This window comes from Bombina bombina, chromosome 3, assembly GCF_027579735.1.
Source record: "Bombina bombina isolate aBomBom1 chromosome 3, aBomBom1.pri, whole genome shotgun sequence".
NCBI lineage: Eukaryota > Metazoa > Chordata > Amphibia > Anura > Bombinatoridae > Bombina > Bombina bombina.
The window spans coordinates 1280475831-1280496726 of record NC_069501.1 but is presented as its reverse complement, the minus strand read 5'-3'; positions in this window follow the sequence as shown (position 1 = coordinate 1280496726).

Here is a 20896-nt window from a genome sequence, read left to right as displayed (position 1 = left end):
ATGGCATCCCTTCAATTCCGATTGGCTGATAGAATTCTATCAGCCAATCAGAATTAAGGTAGGAAAAATCCTATTGGCTGATACAATCAGCCAATAGGATTGAGCTTGCATTCTATAGGCTGATTGGAACAGCCAATAGAATGCAAGCTCAATCCTATTGGCTGATTGCATCAGCCAATAGGATTTTTCCTACCTTAATTCCGATTGGCTGATAGAATTCTATCAGCCAATCGGAATTGAAGGGACGCCATCTTGGATGACGTCATTTAAAGGAACCTTCATTCTTCAGTTGGACATTGTTTGAAGAAGATGCTCTGCGTCGGATGTCTTGAAGATGGAACTGCTCCGCGCTGGATGGATGAAGATAGAAGATGCCGCCTAGATGAAGACTTCTGTCCGTCTGGTGGACCACTTCTGCCTGTCTGGAGGACCACTTCTGCCGGCTTCGTAGAGGACTTCGGCCCGGTTGGGTGAAGACTTCTCACGGTAGGGTGATCTTCAAGGGATTAGTGTTAGGTTTTTTTAAGGGGGTGTTGGGTGGGTTTTAGAGTAGGGTTGGTTGTGTGGGTGGTGGGTTTTAATGTTTGGGGGGGGTTGTAATTTTTTTTTACAGGTAAAAGAGCCGATTATTTTGGGGCAATGCCCCGCAAAAGGCCTTTTTAAGGGCTATTTGTAATTTAGTGTAGGGTAGGGCTTTTTTTTTATTTAGGGGGACTATTTTATTTTGTTAGGGGGATTAGATTAGGTGTAATTAGTTTAAAATTTTTGTAATTATTTTATTATTTTCTGTAATTTAGTGGGTTTTTTTTTGTACTTTAGATATTTCTTTTTAATTGTATTTAATTGTATTTAGTTTATGTAATTTATTTAATTATAGTGTAGTGTTAGGTGTAATTGTAACTTAGGTTAGGTTTTATTTTACAGGTATATTTGTCTTTATTTTAACTAGGAAGTTATTAAATAGTTAATAACTATTTAATAACTATTGTACCTAGTTAAAATAAATACAAACTTGTCTGCAAAATAAATATAAACCCTAAGATAGCTACAATGTAACTATTAGTTATATTGTAGCTAGCTTAGGGTTTATTTTATAGGTAAGTATTTAGTTTTAAATAGGAATAATTTATTTAATGATAGTAATATTTATTTAGATATATTTAAATTATATTTAAGTTAGGGGGTGTTAGGGTTAGACTTAGGTTTAGGGGTTAATAAATTTAATATAGTGGCGGCGGTGTAGGTGGGGCAGATTAGGGGTTAATAAATATAATGTAGGTGGCAGCGGTGTAGGGGGGGGCAGATTAGGTATTAATAAGTATAATGCAGGTGGCGGTGGGCTCCGGGAGTGGCGGTTTAGGGGTTAATAAGTTTATTTAGATGTGGCAGGGTCCAGGAGCGGTGGGATAGGGGCTAATAACTTTTATTTAGGTGGCGGCGGTGGCGGGGTGGCAGATTAGGGGTTAATAAGTATAATGTAGGTGGTGGCAGTGTAGGGGGCAGATTAGGGGTTAATAAGTATAATGTAGGTGGTGGTGGGCTCCGGGAGCTGCGATTTAGGGGTTAATAAATTTATTTAGTTGCGGCGGGGTCCGGGAGTGGTGGGATAGGGGTTAATAACTTTTATTTAGGTGGCGGCGGTGTCGGGGCGGCAGATTAGGGGTTAATAAGTATAATGCAGATGGCGGTGGGCTCCAGGAGCGGCAGTTTAGGGGTTAATAAGTTTTTTTAGGTGGCGGTGTCTGGGCAGCAGATTAGGGGTTAATAAGTATAAAGTAGGTGGCGGAGGTGTAGGGGGGGGCAGATTAGGGGTGTTTAGACTCGGGGTACATTTTAGGGTGTTAGGTGTACACATTCCCATAGGAATCAATGGGATATCAGGCAGCAGCGAACATAAGCTCTCGCTGCTTTCCGACTCCCATTGATTCCTATGGCATCTGCCGCCTCCAGATATTCGATAACTTCCAAAAGTAGTCAGATTGTGCTGAACTTGCGTTTGGAACATCTGTAGTGACGTAAGCATCGATCTGTGTCGGACTGAGTCCGGCGGATCGTATGTTACGTCCTAAATTCTACTTTTGCTGGTTTGTAGGGTTTGATAACTAAGGCGAAACAGGTTCGCCACAAATACGCTGCGGAATTCCAGCGTATTTGCGGTTGACGGCTTGATAAATACATGCCATTGACTCAAGGGAGGAAAGCATAATTCTGTCACTATATAAATCCCTGGTAAGACCTCACCTTGAGTATGGAGTGCAGTTCTGGGGACCAATCACAAAAAAAGATAATGCAGAACTAGAAAAAGTTCAGAGAAGGGCCACAAAACTAATAAGGGGATTGGAGAATTTAACCTATGAGGAGAGGCTAGCCAAACTGGGTCTGTTTTCTTTAGAAAAAAGGCACTTAAGAGGTGACATGATTACTTTATATAAATATATTCAAGGCCCATATACAGAGATGGCAGAAGCTCTGTTTATTCCAAGAAAATTGATTGTGACCAGAGGTCACAATTTAAGGTTGGAGGAAAGGAGATTTAATCTCCTGCAATGGAAACGTTTTTTCACTGTAAGAGCAATACAATTGTGGAACTCATTACCAAAGGAGGTAGTGAATGTCAATACCCTAGATACATTTAAAAATTATTTGGATACATTTCTGTCTATAAACAAAATTCATGGATATGATTGCTAGTATTAAATGGGTGACCTTTTAGTGGGATTATTTAATCTTAACTGGAACTTTTTGTATATATTTTAGATTTGTATAGGTTGAACTCGATGGACTTCGGTCTTTTTCAACTTCATCTACTATGTTACTGTATCAGCAGTCTAATCCCCAAATAACATTCTCTTTCAGTTATCAGCAGTCTAATCCCTCAAATAACATTCTCTTTCAGATATCAACAGTCTAATCCCTCAAGTAATATTTTCTTACATTTATCAGCAGTCTAATCCCTCAAATAACATTATCTTTCATATAATAGCAGTCTAATCCCTGAAATAACAGTCTCTCTCATATATCAGCAGTCTAATCCCTAAAATAACAGTCTCTCTCATATAGCAGCAGTCTAATCCCTTAAATAACATTCTCTTTCAGATATAAGCAGTCTAATACCTGTACTACACATTGTCATTTAGATATCAGCAGTCTAATCCCTGAAATAACATTCTCTTTCAGATATTAGCAGTCTAATCCCTCAAATAACATTCTCTCTCATATATCAGAAGTCTAATCCCTCAAATAACATTCTCTATACGATAACAGCAGTCTAATCCCTCAAATAACATTCTCTTTCGGATATCAGCAGTCTAATCCCTCAAAAAGTATTCTCTTTCAGATATCAGCAGTCTAATTCCTCAAATAGTCTCTTTCATATATCAGCAGTCTAAGTAACATTCTCTCTCAGATATCAGCAGTCTAATCCCTTAAATAAGATTATCTTTCATATATCAGCAGTCTAATCCCTCAAATAACATTCTCTTTTAGATATCCATAGATTCCAGTGTATTTCATGTGTAAGCAGTCTCATCCAAAGATTCCAGTCTATTTCATGTGTAAGAAGTCACATCTATAGATTCCAATTCCAATATATTTCATGTGTAAGCTGTCTCATCCATAGATTCCAGTCTACTTTGTGTGTAAGCAGTCTCATCAATAGATTCGTCTATTTTGTGTGTAAGATGTCTCATCCATAGATTACAGTCTATTTCATGTGTAAACTGTCTCATCCATAGATTACAGTCTATTTCATGTGTAAGCAGTCTCATCCATAGATTCCAGTCTATTTCATGTGTAAACTGTCTCATCCATAGATTACAGTCTATTTTATATGTAAGCTGTCTCACCAGCTTGGTAGCAGTTTTTTTTTTCTGTTATAAGCAATGTAATAGCCCGAATTGCTGTCTCTTGCATGTGTAAGTATTCTTAAACGCTGCATAGCAGCAACATTTAAGTGTAAGCAGTCTAATGCCCTGAAAAACAGTCTCATACATAGATTCCAGTCTATTTCATGTGTAAGCAGTCACATCTATAGATTCCAATTCCAATCTATTTCATGTGTAAGCTGTCTCATCCATAGATTCCAGTCTACTTTGTGTGTAAGCAGTCTCATCAATAGATTCCAGTCTATTTTGTGTGTAAGATGTCTCATCCATAGAGTCCAGTTTATTTCATGTGTAAACTGTCTCATCTATAGATTACAGTCTATTTCATGTGTAAACTGTCTCATCTATAGATTAGAGTTTATTTCATGTGTAAGATGTCTCATCTATAGATTACACTCTATTTCATGTGTAAGCTGTCTCACCAGCTTGGTAGCAGTTTTTTTTCTGTTATAAGCAATGTAATAGCCCGAATTGCTGTCTCTTGCATGTGTAAGTATTCTTAAACGCTGCATAGCAGCAACATTTAAGTGTAAGCAGTCTAATGCCCTGAAAAACAGTCTCTTTCAGTTGTAAACAGTCTAATGCCCTGGATAACAGTCTCTTTCCGGTGTTAGCAGTCTAATCCCCTCAATAATAGTCTCTTTCAGGTGTAAGGTTTCTAACCCCCTGAATAGCAGTCTCTTTCAGGTGTAACCAGTATCACGTGCTGAATAACAGTCTCTTTCAGGTGTAAGCACTCTAAACCCCTGAATATCAGTCTCTTTTAGATGTAACCATTTGCTTCCCCTGAATAACAGTCTTTTTTATATGTAAGCAGCCTCCCTCCCTAAATAACAGTCTCATTCACGTGTAAGCAGTCTCATCAACTTAATAACAGTCTCTTTCAGGTGTAAACTTTCTTATCCCCTTAATAGCAGTCTCATTCAGGTGTAAGCAGTCTCATCCCATTTATATTAGTATCTTTCATGTGTAAGCACTCGAATCCCATGACTAACAGTCTTTCATGTGTAAGCACTTTTATCCCATGAATAACAGTATCTTTCCTGTGTAAACACTCTAATCCTATGAATAACAGTCTATTTCATGTGTAAGCACTCTAATCCCATGAATAACATTCTGTTTCATGTGTAAGCACTCTAATCCCATGAATAACATTCTGTTTCATGTGTAAGCACTCTAATTCCATGAATAACAGTCTCTTTCATGTGTAAGCACTCTAATCCCATGAATAGCAGTCTCTTTCATGTGTAAGCACTCTAATCCCATGAATAGCAGTTTCATTCAGGTGTAAAAACTTTAATCCCATACTCCATGAATAGCAGTCTCTTTCATGTGTAAAAACTCTAATCCCATGAATAGCAGTCTGATTTAGGTTAAGCAGTCTCATTCCATTTATAACAGTCTTTTTTATGTGTAAGCACTCTAATCCCATGAATAGCAGTCTCTTTCATGTATAAGCACTCTAATCCCATGAGTAGCAGTCTCATTCAGATGTAACCAATTAAAATCCTCTGAATAACAGTTATTTTTATATGTAAGCAGTCTCCCTACCTTAATAACATTCTCATTCATTTCATTCATTTAGCATAGCACTCTTGTACATTTCCGTGGCTTTGCAACTGCAGGAAAACCGCTGTCTCATTCATTATTAACACGTCTTATGCACTAATCTTATCTAATTACACCAAAGTCTAATTTACTGATTAAATACTATAGGGACGATTTAAGAAAGTGCAAGCAGACATGATACAATGTAGCGTATCATGTCCGCCGCACATCGATAAATGCATACGCTGTTGGCATTTATAATTGCACAAGCAGTTCTTGTGAACTGCTTGTGCAATGCCGCACCCCGCTAGCAGGGGGTGTCAATCAGCCCGATCGTATAGATAGAGCAAGCGGACAAGTTATGGAGTAGTGGTCTTAAAACTGCTGTTTCCGGTGAGCTTGAAGGCTCGCGTGAAAACAGGGGCATCAAGCTCCATTCGGAGCTTGATAATTCGGCCCCTTTGTATGAGTAATTTATTCATATAAAGTTCAGCTGCAGTGGCAGACATTAAATTGATATATTTGGTGTTTAGAAAATGTCCCATGATTACCAAGCTGTGAGCACATTGTGTCTGTGTTTTTTGTGGCTTTGTCAATAATCCGTCCATTATTGGAGTGCGGTCTATATGGGTTTTATACAGGGTCCTGATGGGCAATAAGTGATAAATCTCTGCACTGACCACAATATGTTATAGCCCCCTCTGGCAGTCAAGGGGTTACCATTGTTTTAACAAATCACCAAGCTAATTATGGGTATCAGGAGTGAGACTGACCCCCCCCCCCCCTCATCATTTAGTTTCAGCCTCAGGATGCAGCAGAGCACTGCTAATAGTTTATTACTGAGCTCCGTTGTGCCCTGGGCACTGGGTGACATCTCGATCACGGCTCCTGCACTGGGATCATTAGCTGATAAATTACAGTAGTTGGGGATCACAGACAAATTAAATGAGTTAAAGACTCTTATTATAAAATGTCCAGAAGACAGAGTCACATTAATTCTCTCTTAGTTCTCTCTAAGTTCTCTTAGTTGCCTGTGGCAAAATATTAAATAGAATGGGATTTAACCCCTGCTACACCATACAGGAATGCAGAAATAAAAATGATGCTATACTAGAGACCCCATAAGACCACTCACAAACAAGTCATTATTACCCAATACCAGAGACCCCATGAGATAAAGACCACTCACAAACAAGTCATTATTACCCAATACTAGAGACCCCATGAGATAAAGACCACTCACAAACAAGTCATTATTACCCAATACTAGAGACCCCATGAGATAAAGACCACTCACAAACAAGTCATTATTACCCAATACTAGAGACCCCATGAGATAAAGACCACTCACAAACAAGTCATTATTACCCAATACCAGAGACCCCATGAGATAAAGACCACTCACAAACAAGTCATTATTACCTAATACCAGAGACCCCATGAGATAAAGACCACTCACAAACAAGTCATTATTACCCAATACTCAGAGACCCCATGAGATAAAGACCACTCACAAACAAGTCATTATTACCCAATACTAGAGACCCCATGAGATAAAGACCACTCACAAACAAGTCATTATTACCCAATACTAGAGACCCCATGAGATAAAGACCACTCACAAACAAGTCATTATTACCTAATACCAGAGACCCCATGAGATAAAGACCACTCACAAACAAGTCATTATTACCTAATACCAGAGACCCCATGAGATAAAGACCACTCACAAACAAGTCATTATTACCCAATACTAGAGACCCCATGAGATAAAGACCACTCACAAACAAGTCATTATTACCCAATACCAGAGACCCCATGAGATAAAGACCACTCACAAACAAGTCATTATTACCCAATACCAGAGACCCCATGAGATAAAGACCACTCACAAACAAGTCATTATTACCCAATACCAGAGACCCCATGAGATAAAGACCACTCACAAACAAGTCATTATTACCCAATACCAGAGACCCCATGAGATAAAGACCACTCACAAACAAGTCATTATTACCTAATACTAGAGACCCCATGAGATAAAGACCACTCACAAACAAGTCATTATTACCCAATACCAGAGACCCCATGAGATAAAGACCACTCACAAACAAGTCATTATTACCCAATACCAGAGACCCCATGAGATAAAGACCACTCACAAACAAGTCATTATTACCCAATACTAGAGACCCCATGAGATAAAGACCACTCACAAACAAGTCATTATTACCTAATACTAGAGACCCCATGAGATAAAGACCACTCACAAACAAGTCATTATTACCCAATACCAGAGACCCCATGAGATAAAGACCACTCACAAACAAGTCATTATTACCCAATACTAGAGACCCCATGAGATAAAGACCACTCACAAACAAGTCATTATTACCCAATACCAGAGACCCCATGAGATAAAGACCACTCACAAACAAGTCATTATTACCTAATACTAGAGACCCCATGAGATAAAGACCACTCACAAACAAGTCATTATTACCCAATACTAGAGACCCCATGAGATAAAGACCACTCACAAACAAGTCATTATTACCCAATACCAGAGACCCCATGAGATAAAGACCACTCACAAACAAGTCATTATTACCCAATACCAGAGACCCCATGAGATAAAGACCACTCACAAACAAGTCATTATTACCCAATACCTAGAGACCCCATGAGATAAAGACCACTCACAAACAAGTCATTATTACCCAATACCAGAGACCCCATGAGATAAAGACCACTCACAAACAAGTCATTATTACCCAATACCAGAGACCCCATGAGATAAAGACCACTCACAAACAAGTCATTATTACCTAATACTAGAGACCCCATGAGATAAAGACCACTCACAAACAAGTCATTATTACCCAATACCAGAGACCCCATGAGATAAAGACCACTCACAAACAAGTCATTATTACCCAATACCAGAGACCCCATGAGATAAAGACCACTCACAAACAAGTCATTATTACCCAATACCAGAGACCCCATGAGATAAAGACCACTCACAAACAAGTCATTATTACCTAATACTAGAGACCCCATGAGATAAAGACCACTCACAAACAAGTCATTATTACCCAATACCAGAGACCCCATGAGATAAAGACCACTCACAAACAAGTCATTATTACCTAATACCAGAGACCCCATGAGATAAAGACCACTCACAAACAAGTCATTATTACCCAATACCAGAGACCCCATGAGATAAAGACCACTCACAAACAAGTCATTATTACCCAATACCAGAGACCCCATGAGATAAAGACCACTCACAAACAAGTCATTATTACCCAATACCAGAGACCCCATGAGATAAAGACCACTCACAAACAAGTCATTATTACCCAATACTAGAGACCCCATGAGATAAAGACCACTCACAAACAAGTCATTATTACCCAATACCAGAGACCCCATGAGATAAAGACCACTCACAAACAAGTCATTATTACCCTAATACTAGAGACCCCATGAGATAAAGACCACTCACAAACAAGTCATTATTACCCAATACCAGAGACCCCATGAGATAAAGACCACTCACAAACAAGTCATTATTACCCAATACTAGAGACCCCATGAGATAAAGACCACTCACAAACAAGTCATTATTACCCAATACTAGAGACCCCATGAGATAAAGACCACTCACAAACAAGTCATTATTACCCAATACCAGAGACCCCATGAGATAAAGACCACTCACAAACAAGTCATTATTACCCAATACTAGAGACCCCATGAGATAAAGACCACTCACAAACAAGTCATTATTACCCAATACCAGAGACTCCAGCACAGCAGCTGAATTAGTGGTCAGAAAAGCTCAAAAGTCCATCAATAAAATATTTGTTTTTGCTATGTTATGTGACCTCTTTATCCTGGAGGTGGGTATAGAGCTACAATGCCCTGTTAGACCCCCAATCGTTATTAAAGGGACAGAACATATAGAAAAATATTTAATTACATGTAGTAAAACCACTTTGCAAGATGCTGCCATTTTCAATTTTGCTTCCTTTTTTATGTAATAAGAAAATGATGGGTCTCAGAACTGGAAATGCACCCTGCAGATGGAACAAGGCTAACCCTGCTACATATGTGTAACTAATTGGTCTCAGCAGAGGTGATAAGATAACAAATTGCAAAACAATGATGCTTTGTTAACATAATGACCACAGCTAGTGGTGGGGAATATCATACAATAGTGTCTTTATTTGTCTTTAAAATGTAGCTCATGTCTTATTCTATAGAAAACCAATGGCATGTAGTTACTATCTCTTTAAAGACTTAAATTTGTTTAGTTAAGTGTCTTTAGCCCCCTGCCCTGCCTGAGCCAAGGTCACATACAGAGGTTTGTCCCCTGAGATATAGTTCACCCTTGTCAACCTGTCCTATCAATATCTCATGCCAGCCTGACCACCCCTCTCCCCAGACACCAACTACATAGCTAATAAGGTCTTATAAAGTCCAGGGAATAAATGTAATAGAAAAAGAAACGGGCTGATCGGTATCATCCCTAGTGAGTCGTCATGGTCAGCCGTCTGATCTATTGTATCTTTTCAAACCGCCAACCCCTGGGCAAAAGAGAACTCAATAGAGCAATATGGATTTATATTCTACTTATGAGGGAAAAGCCTAATCTTTACTTATGTGATTTGGGAGCAATAACTAGCTCTGTATATTTAAGTAGATGGGTAGACCACTTATATATAAGTAATCACTCCTCAGTTCCCATACAGCTTTTTATTAGATATGTAAAGCACTTACAAACATATCACAGTCACAGGACAGAGTAACTAAATGGTACTTCAGTTTAAAAAGCAGCGATACTTTTACAAACCTGTTTACTCTAAGGGCCCAATTCTCTGCAATTCACCAGCATGGAGACAAATATCATACCTACCCTGTCATGGGCAGAACTCACTTTATAATTCTATAAATAGAAGGGGTCTGAACCTGTAAGTACTGTGAGTGGCAATATGCCCCCTCCCTAAAAAGTAGTGATGATCTCTGAAATGGAAAGTCTCACAGGGCACAGCACAGGGATTAGCCGCTTAGGCTACAATTCAAATGATGGTGTTTTCAGCTAACTCACTAGCTTACATATGGAGACATAAAACAGTGAGAACTACAGATGTAGCATGTTTAGAGAATACCATGAGACTCTCATAAGGAACTATCCCATAATAGATGTGTCTCTGTTTCACATAGTAAATGTTTGGTACATACACAGCTGACAGTGTTGCTTTTAGAGAATTTCTATAAGCCATGGGAGCACTGATTGACTTTAATAGAAAATATTTGGCTAGATTACAAGTGTTGTGGTACAGCTTGTAACGCTGAAAAAATGGCCATTCCAGTGTAATGGCCAGGAACGCATATTACGAGTCGTGTTGGTATAGCTCTACCGCAAACATTTTTTTTACGAGTTGTGCGTTAGGCTGAAAAAGCAGCGTTAAGAGGTCCTAATGCTGCTTTTTCACTACCACTGCTATTACGAGTCTTGAAGGTTTAGGGTCACCGCACACTTCTTTGGCCTAACCGCAAAACGACTTACGTAAACTTTGTAAAGTCTTTTTTCTCTGGGACTTCCATAACACTAATATTACGAGTCTGTCCCAGGAGGCCAAAAAGTGAGCGGTACACCCTACCCTGTCAAGTTTTATGGTACAACGCCGTAACATAAAATTCATAACTAAAGTGCTAAAAAGTACACTAACATCCATAAACTACCTATTAACCCCTAAACTGAGGCCCTCACGCATCGCAAACATTATAATAACATTTTTAACCCCTAATCTGCCGCTCCGGACACCGCCGCCACCTACATTATATTTATGAACCCCTAATCTGCTGCCCCCAACATCGCCAACACCTACATTATATTTATTAACCACTAATCTGCCATCCCTAACATTGACGCCACCTACCTACTTTTATTAACCCCTAATCTGCCGCCCTCAACGTCGCCGCCACTATAATAAAGTTATTAACCCCTAAATCTAAGTCTAACCCTAACATCCCCTAACTTAAATATAATTTAAATAAGTCTAAATAAAATTCCTATCATTATCTAAATTATTCCTATTTAAAACTAAATACTTACCTTCAAAATAAACCCTAAGCTAGCTACAATATAACTAATAGTTACATTGTAGCTTAGGGTTTATTTTTATTTTACAGGCAAGTTTGTATTTATTTTAACTAGGTACAAGTTATTAAATAGTTATCAACTATTTAATAACTACCTAGCTAAAATAAATACAAAAGTACCTGTAAAATAAAACCTAACCTAAGTTACACTAACACCTAACACTACACTATAATGAAATAAATTAACTAAATTAATAACAATTAAATACATTAAATTAAATTAGCTAAAGTACAAAAAAAACCAAACACTAAATTACAGAAAATAATAAACAAATTACAAGATATTTAAACTAATTACACCTAATCTAATAGCCCTATAAAAATAAAAAAAGCCCCCCAAAATAAAAAAAAAACCTAGCCTAAACTAAACTACCATTAGCCCTTAAAAGGGCCTTTTGTTTGGCATTGCCCCAAAGTAATCAGCTCTTTTACCTGAAAAAAAAAATAAGCAACATTTTTCTCAACGCTCACTTCTTGTCTTTTAACGACGGGTTTCTGAAAACTCGTAATACCAGCGCTGCAGGTAAGTGAGCGGTGAGACAAAACTGCTCATTAGCACCTCACAGCCTCTAACGCAAATCTAGGTGTTCGTTTATTATTTTTTGTAAGCTTAGTGTTTTTTATTTTTCATAATTTAGTGTTTATTTTTTCTTGTAATTTCAGATTTTTTTCCGTAGTGTTAGGTTTTTTTAAATTTGTAATCTCGATTTTTTCATTGGTAGTAATTATTATTTTATTAGAATAGTTATGTTAGGTTAAGTTATAGTGTAATGTTAGGTTTATTTTTATTTCATAGGTAAGATTTTATTTATTTTAAGATAGTTACAGTATGTTGTAATTTTAATTTTGAGTTAGGGGGGTGTTTAGGGGTTAATAGTTTAATTTAGTGTTTTGCGATGTAGGGTGGCTGGTGGTTTAGGGGTTAATAGGTTTATTTAGTAGCAGCAATGTTGGAGGCCAGAGGTTTAGGGGTTAATAGGTTTATTTAGTGGCAGCGATGTGGGAGGCTGGAGGTTTAGGGGTTAATAGGTTTATTTAGTGGCAGTGATGTGGGAGTTACAATTACACCTAACACTACACTATAATTAAATAAATTCCCTAAATTAACTACAATTAAATACAATTAAATACAATTAACTAAAGTACAAAAAAAACAAACACTAAATTACAGAAAATAATAAAATAATTACAAGAATTTTAAACTAATTACACCTAATCTAATCCCCCTAACAAAATATAAAAGCCCCCCCAAATAATAAAAAGCCCTACCCTATACTAAATTACAAATAGCCCTTAAAAGGGCTTTTTGCGGGGCATTGCTCCAAAGTAGTCAGCTCTATTACCTGTAAAAAAATGACAGTACCCCCCCAACATTAAAACCCACCACCCACACACCCAACCCTACTCTAAAACCCACCCAATCCCCCCTTAAAAAAAAAACTAACACTAACCCCCTGAAGATCACCCTACCTTGAGAAGTCTTCACCCAACCGGGCCGAAGTCCTCAACGAAGCCGGGCAGAAGTGGTCCTCCAGACGGGCAGAAGTCTTCATCCAGCATCTTCTATCTTCATCCATCCGGAGCGGAGCGGATCCATCTTCAAGACATCAGACGCGGAGCATCCTTCCAGGCCGACAACTACCCGATGAATAAATATTCTTTTAAATGACATCCCTTGAATTCCGATTGGCTGATAGAATTCAATCAGCCAATCGGAATTAAGGTAGGAAAAATCCTATTGGCTGATGCAATTGAGCTTGCATTCTATCGGCTGTTCCAATCAGCCAATAGAATGCAAGCTCAATCCTATTGGCTGATTGGATCAGCCAATAGGAATGAACTTCAATCCTATTGACTGATTGCATCAGCCAATAGGATTTTACCTACCTTAATTCCGATTGGCTGATAGAATTCTATCAGCCAATCGGAATTCAAGGGACGCCATCTTGGATGACGTCATTTAAAGGAATATTCATTCATCGGGTAGTCATTGGCCTGGAAGGATGCTCCGCATCGGATGAAGATGGACCCGCTCCGCTCTGGATGGAAGAAGATATAAGATGCTGTCTGGATGAAGACTTCTGCCCGTCTGGAGGACCACTTCTGCACGGCTTCGTTGAGGACTTCGGCCCGGTTGGGTGAAGACGTCTCAAGGTAGGGTGATCTTCAGGGGTTGGTGTTTTTTAAGGGGGGATTGGGTGGGTTTTAGAGTAGGGTTGGGTGTGTAGGTGGTGGGTTTTAATGTTGGGGGGGATTGTCATTTGTTTTACAGGTAAAATAACTGATTACTTGCAAAAGGTATTTGGAATTTAGTATAGGTTAGAGCTTTTATTATTTTTGGGGGATTTTTTATTTTATTAGGGGGATTAGATTAGGTGTAATTAGTTTAAAATTCTTGTAATTATTTTATTATTTTCTGTAATTTAGGTTTTTTTGTACTTTAGTTAATTTTATTTAATTTTATTTAATTGTAGTTAATTTACGGAATTTATTTAATTATAGTGTAGTGTTAGGTGTAATTGTAACTTAGGTTAGGTTTTATTTTACAGGTACTTTTGTATTTATTTTAACTAGGTAGCTATTAAATAGTTAATAACTATTTAATAACTATTCTACCTAGTTAAAATAAATACAAACTTGCCTGTAAAATAAAAATAAACCCTAAGATAGCTACAATGTAACTATTAAACATAGAAACATAGATATTGATGACAGATAAGAGCCATAGGCCCAGCAAGTCTGCCCGACCTTACCTAACAGTATAAACTTATCTAGTTCGTAGGATAGCCTTATGCTTGTCCCATGCATTTTTAAAGTCCCCCACAGTGTTTGTTGCTACTACCTCTTGAGGAAGTTTATTCCATAAATCAATCACTCTTTCTGTAAAGAAGTGCTTCCTCAAATTACTCCTGAATCTACTACCCTTTAGCTTGAGCTCATGACCCCTTGTTCTTGAATTTTCCATTTTATGTAAAATACCCACAGCCTCAGTTTTACTAAACCCTTTAATGTACTTGAAAGTTGCTATCATATCACCTCTTTCCCTTCTCTCCTCTAAGCTATACATATTTAGGTCATTGAGCCTATCCTGGTAAGTTTTATTTTTTAGACCATGTACCATTTTGGTAACCCTCCTTTGCACAGATTCAAGTTTGTTAATATCCTTCTGAAGATATGGCCTCCAGAACTGCACACAATACTCAAGATGAGGCCTAACTAATGATCTATAAAGTGGCATAAGAACCTTACTATTTCTGCTGCAAATACCTCTACCAATACATCCAAGCATTCTGCTAGCCTTACTCGCTGCATTACTACATTGTTTAATAAGTTTTAAATCATCTGAAATAATAATTCCCAAGTCCTGTTCCTCGTCTGTAACAGTCAGTAAAGTGTCATTGAGTCTGTAATTAACATTTGGATTTTTCTTCCCTAAATGCATTATTTTACACTTTGCTGTGTTAAACTTTAGATCCCAGTCGTTTGACCAATCCTCCAATTGTTGTATATCACTTCTCATTTTGTCTACCCCCCCTGGAACATCCACTCTGTTGCAAATTTTTGTATCATCTGCAAAGAGACATACTTTCCCCTGTAGCCCTTTGCTGATATCGCAGATAAATATGTTAAACAAAACAGGCCCCAGAACTGACCCCTGAGGAACACCACTAGTAACAGCCCCCTCTGCTGAATGAACTCCATTTACTAAGACACCTTGTTTTCTGTCCTTAAGCCAGCATTCCACCCAGTTCACAATTTTTGAATCTAGACCAAGGAGATATAGTTTGTGAATAAGTTTATTGTGTGGGACGGTGTCAAATGCTTTGCTGAAATCTAGATATGCTACATCAACTGCTCCTCCCTTGTCTAATACTTTTGTTACATAATCAAAGAAGTCAATTAGATTAGTCTGACATGATCTCCCTGAAGTAAAACCATGCTGATTTTGGTCCTCTAAATTGTTTGTCTTTATGTAAGTCATAATTCTTTCTTTTAAGAGGCTTTCCATTAATTTCCCTACTACTGAAGTTAAACTAACTGGCCTGTAGTTGCCAGATTCTTCTCTACTGCCCTTTTTATGAAGAGGTATTACATTTGCTATTCTCCAATCATCTGGGACAGCTCCTGTTAATAGTGACTGATTAAACAGATCAGTTAATGGGACAGTTAGCACTGATCGAAGTTCTTTTAAAACCCTTGGATGAATATTATCAGGACCCACTGCCTTTGTAACATTTATTTTTGATAATGCTAACAAAACCTCATCCTCTGTAAAAAGATTACTGTTAAGCTTGTTTCTATTTTTCGTAGCATCCCTTAATGTAGACATTGTATCTTCACAATCTTTAGTGAAAACAGAACAGAAGTAATCATTGAGACAGTCTGCAATCTGCTTATCTCCTTCTATTATTCTACCATCAACTGATTTAAATTTTACTATTCCTACCTTATTTTTTCTTCTTTCACTGATATATCTAAAGAATGTTTTGTCCCCATGTTTTACTGACTGTGCTATCTTCTCTTCTGCATGAGCTTTAACCTTCCTAATTAACTGCTTAGTCTTTTTTTGTTGGAGTCTCCATATTTTCATATCATCATCTGCTTGTGTGTGTCTGTAATTTTTATAAGCTATCTTTTTTGTCTTTACAGCATGTGCTACTTCTTTGGAAAACCAAATTGATTTCCGCTTTCTTTTACTTTTACAGACATGTCTAATACAGTGTGCGGTTGCATCTAAAATGGCACCTTTCACAAATTCCCACTGTTCTTGAACCCCTGTAATAAGAGTTTTCCCCTTTAAATAGTTTTTTAGGTATTCTCCCATTAATGAAAAATCTGCCGTCCTAAAGTCTAAAACTTTTGTTTTAGTCTGGGTGGACAGTTCCTGAACATGAATACTAAACCAAACAGATTGATGATCACTGGATCCTAAGTTCTCACCTACAGACACATCTGAAACTGTATCACTGTTTGTAAGTATTAGATCTAATATAGCTTCCTTACGAGTTGGTTCCTTGACTAATTGCTCAAGTGATTCCCCTAGCAGAGATTCAAGAATATACCTGCTTCTAGCCGATCTAGCAGAAGGAATCTTCCAGTCTATATCTGGCAAATTAAAGTCCCCCAGTACTATAACCTTACCCTTCATGGTCATTTTGGTTATTTCATCTAATAACAGATTGTCCAGTTTTTCATCCTGCAATGGAGGCCTATATACAACCCCTATTCTAAAAACATTTTTATCTCCAATTTCCAAAGTCACCCAAATACTTTCCACCTCATCATTTGTTCCTACAATTTCAGTAACCTTTATATTTTCATTTACATACAAAGCAACTCCTCCACCTTTCTTTCCTACTCTGTTCTTTTTAAATAACCTGTATCCAGGTATGACTATGTCCCAGTCATGCAAATCATTGTACCATGTTTCTGTTATAGCTACTATTAGTTATATTGTAGCTAGCTTAGGGTTTATTTTATAGGTATTTAGTTTTAAATAGGAATAATTTAGTTAATTATAGGAATATTTATTTAGATTTATTTAAATTATATTTAAGTTAGTGGGTGTTAGGTTTAGGGTTAGACTTAGGTTTAGGGGTTAATATGTTTATTATAGTGGAGGCGGTGTAGGGGGGCAGATTAGGGGTTAATAAATATAATGTAGGTGGCGGTGGGCTCCGGGAGCGGCGGTTTAGGGGTTAAACAATTTATTTAATTGAGGCAGGGTCCAGGAGCGGCAGGATAGGGGTTAATAACTTTATGTAGGTGGCGGCAGTATAGGGGGCGGCAGATTAGAGGTTAATAATTATAATGTAGGTGGCGGTGGGCTCTGGGAGCGGCGGTTTAGGGGTTAATACATTTATTAGAGTTGCGGCGGGGGCCGTGAGCAGCGGCTTAGGGGTTAATAACTTTATTTAGTTGCAAGGGTGTCCAGGAGCAGCGGTATAGGGGGTAAACAGTATAGAAAAAGAAAAGATTTGGGTTCAGTGTTCCTTTAATCATGAAAGAACATTTTTCGGGTTCATATCCCTTTAAACTTAGAAGAAATCACAGGTTTGGATCATTAACTGTGTTTTGCCTGATGATTGTTTGCCTACATTACAACAACAAACATTTATTTATATATTTATTTATTATCGGTTATTTGTAGAGCGCCAACAGATTCCGCAGCGCTACACCAGCATTATCACATAGATCTATCTATCTATTTATCTATGCTAAAATCTAAATGTTTATTCAATAATTTATGTATTTACATGCACATTCATGTGGCTCAGAATACGATTTTCTCTATGCAACAGCATTGTCAATACTCAAGCTTCTCACAGCACCTGTGCGGCTTGTAATTATGTCAGTAATTAATAAACAGTCTAAAACCAGTTTCAAAACGGAAATAAAAAAAAAGGGCTGGGTGGAAAATGATGGTGAATGGTGAATACTTAAATACACTTTTGAAAATGATATAGCTTTTAAAATAAGTACTTTTGTTCAAAAATTTATATAGCAACCATTAAATATAATTTTGAAAAAGATGAGACACATTCGTTTGTATTACAAACTTTGAGGGAGTATCCCTTTAAGATAACGTTAGCAATTGATAATCACGATAGGAATCATGGAAGCTATCGGTTTACTTTTTTTTTTGTTGTTGAAATCTTTTTATTTATTTTCACAAAATGTAAAAATTGTACAAGTTTCATCATCAACAACAACAATAAAACTTAAATACATTAACAATACAGTCTACAAATGTATTTTCTTCAGTAGTGCTTAATTAATACAATACACATGGATTTATTTCTTGTTTTATTTCTTCTTTAGATTTTGTGGGATAAACTCTAACCCACCACCTTGATGGTCTAAACCATTGCAAACTCAAGCCTATATTCCTTAATATCATAACTATAGGTGTTAACTAATTGGTTAAGGTTATAGTTCTATTAACCTTCTCTATATACATTATATAGGGTTCCCATTGTTGGATAAATTGGTTTCTAGTGTTTAGTATAGTTGCTGAGGCACTGGCCATACTATAATGATATTCAATTCTCTTCTTGACATAATCAAATGTGGGGGGTCTACCCTCCAAAATCTCGCTATTGAGATCCGTACTACAGTACATATCATTGCTATCAATTTGTGGTGTCTTTTGATATTGCCTCCTGTGGGAAAGTGTAATAGAGCTTGCTCTGGGGATAAGTCGATCTCAGTCTTAAGAATAGTACTTAGTATTGAAATGCTGAGGTTAAATCCCATAACTTTTAACTTTCTCACACTGCCACCACATATGCAAATATGTCCCATCTTCCTTGCATCCCCTATAACACCTATGGGAGCCCTCTGCCTGTGTCTTGGTACATGTACCATTTAAATGCCACCTTGATATAATTCTCTTTTAATATTGCATTTGGAGAAAATGATAGGCCTCTGTCAAGATTTGTCAACCAGGTCTCTAGTGTCCATGTCTGATTCAATTCTTGTTCCCACTTAGTTATAAAAGAACTTTTCTTATTGCCAGTCCCCTCACTAAATGTCGAATATAGTAAAGCAATCAGCCCCCTCTTATAGTTTTTTGCTAGGCATATTGTTTCTAATGCAGTATTGTTAGGGGGTATGTTGGGTCCCATTATTTCTCTTATCCTAGATGTAAGTTGTAGATAGTGGTACCATTCGTTTTGTTCAGGGGTTCCCAATTCTCTGTATTGGGAGAAGGTCAATATTTTATTGTTAATAAATGCGTCCGCTATACGGTAGAGACTTTTGTTTTCCCACTTCTTCTGAATATGTGTGCTAATGAGTGAGGTGATAGGAACCAATGGGGTCAATCTTGATCTAATATTGACTAAGGGAAAGGCTTTGGTCAATTTATCCCAGATATAGGTCGTATGCCTAATTGAGACATATTCTTTGATATATCCTGGTCTATGCTGTTTTGTTGCCCAGAGAATGGTGTCTAATCTTCCTACCTCTAATATATCTTTTTCTAATTGCACCTATTGAGGTGATTGGCTCATCATGTACCACTGCGGGGTCTGTGCCATTCTTGCTGCGTAGTAATATGAAACCAGGTTTGGTAAACCAATCCCTCCTCTTATGTCTCATTAGATTCTGTTTATTTATTCTTGCTCGTTGTCCTTGCCAAATATATTTTAGAATTTCTTTTTGTAAAATATGTAGTTCAGCTATTAGGATGGATATTGGGAGAGTTCTAAATAAATACAATAGTTTGGGGAGTACTGTCATTTTGATTGATACGATCCTTCCATACAATGATAACTTAAATTTAGCCCACCTAAGTAGGAGTTCCTTAATCTGCGAGAATATGGGGATATAATTTCCTTATACAATTTATTCACATCACTGGTGAGGTTGACTCCTAGATATTTAAGGGATGATTTGACCCAAGTAAATCCAAAATTTATTTCTATCAGTTTTTTTGTTGTGTGTGGGAGATGAGTGATAAGGGCCTCACATTTGCTTTCATTGATCTTATATCCTGATAGCAGACTGAATTTATTTATTGTAGAATAAATTACTGGGAGAGACAGAAGAGGCTTTGTGACTGCGAGGATGACATCATCCGCAAAGAGAGATATTTTATATTCTCTAGCTCCTACCTTAAGTCCCGCCACATCTGGATTATCTCTAATTAGTACTGCCAGCAGTTCAATACACATTGCAAACAACAGGGAAGAGAAAGGGCACCCCTGCCTGGTGCCATTTCGAATTTGGATTTGTGATGACTGATACCCTGAGAGCCTAATATACGCGTCAGGTGTGGAATAAATTCTTTTTAAAGCATCAGTAAAAGGTCCTCTAATCCCCATTCTATTAATGACTGTGAACATGTATTCCCAGTTGACCCTGTCAAATGCCTTATCTGCGTCCAAAGCTAGAAACAGAGAAGGCATTTTCTTTACCATCGCATAATTGATTAGGTCAATCACTTTTCGTGTATTGTCTGGGGCTTCTCTCTGGGATATGAAGCCCACCTGGTCTGTATCTATCAGGATATTGGGCGGTAATTCTGGCAGTATTGTGTATTCTTTCCTGCTTTCGGAATGACTGTCACCCTCGCAGTCAGCAAATCTGGGGGAATCTCAACTCCCTGCAAAATATTATTGTATAATTTCACCAAAAGGGGTGCTATTGATATTTGTAAATCTTTATAGAAAGAGCCTGGAAAGCCAATCGGTTTACTTTTATATGCCTTCAATCTTTCACTTTACATTACATGGGATTCTAATTTCTAATTTCTTATTTTTTCCCCAATTTCTTTAGATATG